General features: G+C 40.9%; 1 protein-coding gene across 4 annotated transcripts in view; it reads left to right on the top strand.

The window, feature by feature from the left end:
• Positions 1 to 6,000, top strand: part of LOC139568651 (SH3 and PX domain-containing protein 2A-like) — a 131,986-nt gene that overhangs the window by 15,163 nt on the left and 110,823 nt on the right. The window lies entirely within an intron of this gene.

Raw genomic sequence — 6,000 nt, 5'->3', positions numbered from 1 at the left:
TCGGGCCACATGGTTCAGTTCCAGCTCGGGCCACATGGTTCAGTTCCAGCTCGGGCCACATGGTTCAGTTCCAGCTCGGGCCACATGGTTCAGTTCCAGCTCGGGCCACATGCACGGACTGTGTGCTCACTATAAGTTGCTTTGGATGAATGCGTCCACCAAAATGACCAACTATTGTGAGGGTGGAGAGTTCCAAGCCGTGTAGGTAGACAAAAGCACCAGAAGTAGTTAGCACTCTGTACACGTGCAGAATATCCCATGACCTCTGACCTCTCTTTAAGGTAAAGGGTTTGGTGTATTGGTGACACAGGACCAGAGTGTAGCATAAATAAAGACATTTGGCCTCGGTTGAATGAGTACGATAATACACCCCTTAATTGCATTTAGAGTACACTGTAATGTGTTTTCTAACTCAGTGAGTTTATGAATGCATTAAGGCACTGGTAACAGGATATATATTAGTGCTAGTGGGTGCCCACTGTAGTCTTTGTGTGTGTGTCGCCAATGTAGAGAAGAAGCTATTAACTGGTAATAGAGAGACCATTCATTTCAAATGATACTAGAATCTCACAACAGGGAATCATCTCCTACTTAATCATTTGAATTATTTCCCCCCAATTTCTCAGCTTCAATGAAAGGGTTGGTCATTTTTGACAGGGCAGAGGAGAGTAGTCTCTCTCTCTCTTTCTTTAATTCTCTCACCTCTCCTCTCTCTCCTCTCTCATCTCTTCTCTCTGTGTTTCTTTCTCTCGCTCGCGCTCTCTCTCTCTCTCTCTCTCGCTTTCTCTCTCTCTCTCGCTTTCTCTCTCTCTCTCGCTCTCTCTCTCTCTCTCTCTCTCTCTCTCTCTCTCTCTCTCGCTTTCTCTCTCTCTCTCGCTTTCTCTCTCTCTCTCTCTCTCTCTCTCTCTCGCTCTCTCTCTCTCTCTCTCTCTCTCTCTCTCGCTCTCTCGCTTTCTTTCTCTCTCTCGCTTTCTCTCGCTCTCTCTCTCTCTCACTCTCTCTCTCGCTCTCTCGCTTTCTTTTATTTATCGCTCTCTCTCTCTCAATTTAGGTTGTTTATTGGCATGTAAACATATGTACAAAGCAAATGAAATAGATAATAAACAAAAGTGAAATAAACAATAAAAAATGTACAGCTAACATTACACTTCCAAAAGTTCCAAAAGATTAAAGACATTTCAAATGTTAAATTATGTCTATATACAGTGTTGTAACAATGTGCAAATAGTTAAAGTACAAAAGGGAAAATAAATAAACTTAAATATGGGTTGTATTTACACTGGTGTTTGTTCTTCACTGGTTGCCCTTTTCTTGTGAAAATAGGTCACAAATATTGCTGCTGTGATGGCACACTGTAGTATTTCACCCAGTAGATATGGGAGTTTATCAAAATTGGATTAAAAAAATAAATCTTTGTGGGTCTGTGTAATTTGAGGGAAACGTGTGTCTCTAGTATGGTCAAACATTCTGCAGTAGGTTAGGAAGTGCAGCTCAGTTTCCACCTCATTTTGTGGACAGTGTGCACATAGTCTGTCTTCTCTTGAGAGCCAGGTCTGCCTACGGCGGCCTTTCTCAATAGCAAGGCTATGGTCACTGAGTCTGTACATAGTCAAAGCTTTCCTTAATTTTGGGTCAATCAGGTATGGTCAGGTATTCTGCCACTGTGTACTCTCTGTTTAGGGCCAAATAGCATTCTAGTTTGCTTTGTTTTTTTGGATAATTCTTTCCAATGTGTCAAGTAATTATCTTTTTGTTTTCTCATGATTTGGTTGGGTCTAATTGTTTTGCTGTCCTGGGGGCTCTGTGGGGTCTGTTTGTGTTTGTGAACAGAGCCCCAGGACCAGCTTGCTTATGGGACTCTTCTCCAGGTTCATCTCTCTGTATGTGATGACTTTGTTATGGAAGGTCTGGGAATCGCTTCCTTTTAGGTGGTTGTAGAATTTAACGGCTCTTTTCTGGATTTTGAAAATTAGCGTGTATCGGCCTAATTCTGCTCTGCATGCATTATTTGCTGTTTTACGTTGTACACACAGGATATTTTTGCAGAGTTCTGCATGCACAGTCTCATTTTGGTGTTTTTCCCATTTTGTGAATTCTTGGTTGGTGAGCGGACCCCAGACCCCAGACCTCACAACCATAAAGGACAATGGGTTCTATAACTGTATCAAGTATTTTTAGCCAGATCCTAATTGGTATGTCGAAGTTTATGTTCCTTTTGATGGCATAGAAGGCCTTGTCTCTCAGATCGTTCACATCTGAGAGATGTGGAAGTTACCTCTCTCTCTCTCACACACATTCTCTCTCTCTCTTTCTTTCCTTATTTATCAATTCAATTCATTTTGCTTTATTGACATGACGTAACAATGTACATTTTACCAAAGCTTATTTACAATATAAAAATGAGAATCAAAATTGTCAATGGAACAACAGTAACAACAATAACCAAGTGTTAAAATATCCATACATTCAACAATAACAATAAGCATACAGTAGAGGACATGTGCAGGTTGATTGGTCTGTCAGACACTGTCCCTCAACTTATGGCAGGCAGCAATGTAGTGTGCTGCCAACCCACAGCTCTCTGCGTCCTCCCCCAACAGGACGGGTAGCCTACTCTCATCAGAGAGGTCTTTGAAACCTTGAATAAGGGTTTCAAATTTGTTGAAATGACACTCTCTAATTGTTTTATATTTTTGACATTTTGTCAGGAAATGCAGCTCAGTCTCAGGTTCTGCTGTTCTGCTGTTGTGCAGTGGTTGCACAGCCTTTCCTCTACAGGGAGCCAGGTTTTCCTGTGTCTACCCTTCTCAATGGCAAGCCTGTACTTTGTCAAGGTTTTTCTAAGGTTTTGATCAGTAACCATGGTCAAATATTTAGCCACAGTGTACTGTCGATTTAGGCCAGATAGCACTGCATTTTGCTTTGTGTTTGTGCTTGTGTTTCCCAATAAGCAATATAGCTTTGTTTTGACTGTGTTGTAATTTGGTTTATCCTGATTGATTGGATATTCTGGTCCTTTCTCTCTCTCTCTCTCTCTCTCTCTCTCTCTCTCTCTCTCTCTCTCTCTCTCTCTCTCTCTCTCTCTCTCTCTCTCTCTCTCTCTCTCTCTCTCTCTCTCTCTCTTTCTTTATTTCTCTCTCTCTCTCTCTTTCTTTATTTCTCTCTCTCTCTCCTTCTTTGTCTGTATTTTCTCTATCGTTCCTTTTCAGTAGTTCAGTTTGGGTTATGTGAGGCCAGAATTGAAAGATTGATTTTTCTCTCACTTCACCTGAGAAGTGGACAGGGCATGGGATGGAAAGCGAAGGATGAGATTAGGTGGAAAGAGAGAAAGAAAGAAAGAAAGAATGAAAGAAAGAGGGACTGTTGTGGGGTGAGTGAATGAAACGACACAATCAGTTCCAAGAGGAAGAAAATACATTTTTTTTTCTCAGAAAAAACACACTCACTCCCGCACTTTATACTTACCTCACCTTGACTTGCTATATTTAGAGTAAAACACTTCTAACTACTTAACATGTAGTGTAAATAAGTCCCCTCTAGTCTGTGGGAAACTGTACGTTCCATTGCTCTCAAACTCATTTCTGTACCTTCCCACATCCTGTTGATTACAAAACAACTCATCCTAGTCTTTACTACTAGTCAGGCACATGACTGGACCGTCCTGGCTTGTCTACAGTCACGTTAATATAGTGACTCTCCACTTCTGTTTCAGTTATGACCAGTTAGTCAACTACTCTGTTTCCAGGCGTCTGAAAGGAAACCAGTTGGAACAGGAACTAAGGTTGCCCATGGGCACTGGGAAGGCCAAAGACATTGATGGGAGCTTCTATTGCTTCTTATACCAGCTTTATAGTAATAGTGACACTGAAAACTCCTTTAATCCGACATAGATCTTCAACATATCAAAACTGGCGCGTCTTAGTTTAGGTTGTGATTAGTACGTGGAGTTTTTCCCAGTTAGGAAAAAGTCCCTTCCTTAATGATGAGTAGCCTTGCCATTTGAGGAACCTCTGAGGCATCTGTGAATGGGCCTGTGTCCTTCAGTCTGGCACAAGGCTGGTCTTTTTTAAAACCATTCCGAAGGAGGGAACTAACAGACTGACTGATGTTTTTATGAGGCTCTCCTCCGGTTTTGTATTCCTCTCCACATCCCTCTCTTTCCCTCTGTTTCGCAAGTCTCTCTGACTGACCATGGCTTCTGACGGAATATTTAGGTTTCGGGGGAATGTTAATGCCAGGACTGAAGTTTGAAAAAATCTTTCTCAGTTGAATATTTGAGATTGTGTGTTGATAAAAAGAAATATGGATATTCACATATTTTGCCTTGCATTCCACTTACGTAGTCAAATTCCACTTGCATAGTTGATATATTTTATGCCCTTTGAAAAACATTCACAAAAGCCTACTGTATAGCCAGGACCAAGGCAGCCCGTATTCAATTCAACTCCGCTCAGTAAATTATACAGTATCCCTCTGCCAGAGCTTTCAAAACGAAGGTTGCCCAAAGTAGAATCCCTTACCCTCGGACCGAGGACTGTTTTATTGAAACACATCTAGACCACAAAGCATTATTGATATTCCACCTCCAAGGATGGATGGCTGAATAGCTTCAGCGCCCTCAGCTCCCTCGTTCCTCTCGGCCCTCTCGTCCTTGTGGGTGTTCTTTGGATGTTCTGTACTGTACTGCTGCGCTAGGCAAGGCTAGGCTGGGCTATAAGGGTTCCCATTGTCTGGGGTCAGGAATAAAGGACTACTTTATGAGCCCAGAGTGGAGAAAGAGGGAGGGAGAGAGAGAGAGACATAGGGAGATAGAGCGAGATGGAGAGGGATCAAATCGAATTGTGTTTGTCACATGCTTCGTAAACAGCGGCTGTAGGCTGACGGTGAAATGCTTAAGTACGGGTCCTTTTCCAACAATGCAGAGTTAAAGATAAAAAAGGAAATAGAAATAGTGACACTAAAAACACTGTGAATAACAATAACGAGTAAAAAGAACAATCAAATCACATTTTATTGGTCACATACACATGGTTAGCATATATTAATGCGAGTGTAGCGAAATGCTTGTGCTTCTAGTTCCAACAGTGCAGTAATATCTAACAAGTCATCTAACAATTCCCCAACAACTACCTAATACACACAAATCTAAAGTGAAGGAATAGGAATATGTACATATAAATATATAAACATGACTATATACAGGGAGTACCAATACCGAGTCAATGTGCAAGGGTACGAGGTAATTGATGTAGCTATGTACACTACCTGTCAAAAGTTTTAGAACACCTGCTCATTCAAGGGTTTCTCTTTATTTTTACTATTTTCTACATTGTAGAATAATAGTGAAGACATCAAAACTATGAAATAACACATATGGAATCATGTAGTAACCAAAAAAGTGCTAAACGAATCAAAATATATTTTATATTTTGAGATTCTTCAAATAGCCACCCTTTGTCTTGATGACAACTTTGCACACTCTTGGTATAAGTATAAAATATATTTTGATTTGTTTTAACACTTTTTTGGTTACTACATGATTCCATATGTGTTATTTCATAGTTTTGATGTCTTCATTATTATTGTACAATGTAGAAAATAGTAAAAATAAAGAGAAACCCTTGAATGAGCAGGTGTTTTAACACTTTTGACCGGTAGTGTACATATAGGTAGGGGTAATGTGACTAGGCAACAGGATAGATAATAGACAGTAGCAGAGCAGCGTATGTGGTGAGTGTGAAAGTGTGTGTGTGTGTGTGTGTGTGTGTGTGTGTGTGTGTGTGTGTGTGTGTGTGTGTGTGTGTGTGTGTGTGTGTGTGTGTGTGTGTGTGTGTGTGTGTGTGTGCCATCAGTGTGTATGTGTATGTGTGTGTTGGAGTGTCAGTGTAAGTATGTGTGAGTGTGTGGCTAGAGTCGACTGTGTGTGCATAGAGTCAGTGCAAGAGAGTTAGTGCAGAAAATGGTCAATACAGGTAGTGTGGGTAGCTATTTGATTAGCTA

Source organism: Salvelinus alpinus, chromosome 2, assembly GCF_045679555.1.
Source record: "Salvelinus alpinus chromosome 2, SLU_Salpinus.1, whole genome shotgun sequence".
In the NCBI taxonomy this organism is placed as follows: domain Eukaryota; kingdom Metazoa; phylum Chordata; class Actinopteri; order Salmoniformes; family Salmonidae; genus Salvelinus; species Salvelinus alpinus.
Note: the sequence above shows the minus strand (reverse complement) of the source record. Positions and strands in the feature narration are given on the sequence as shown.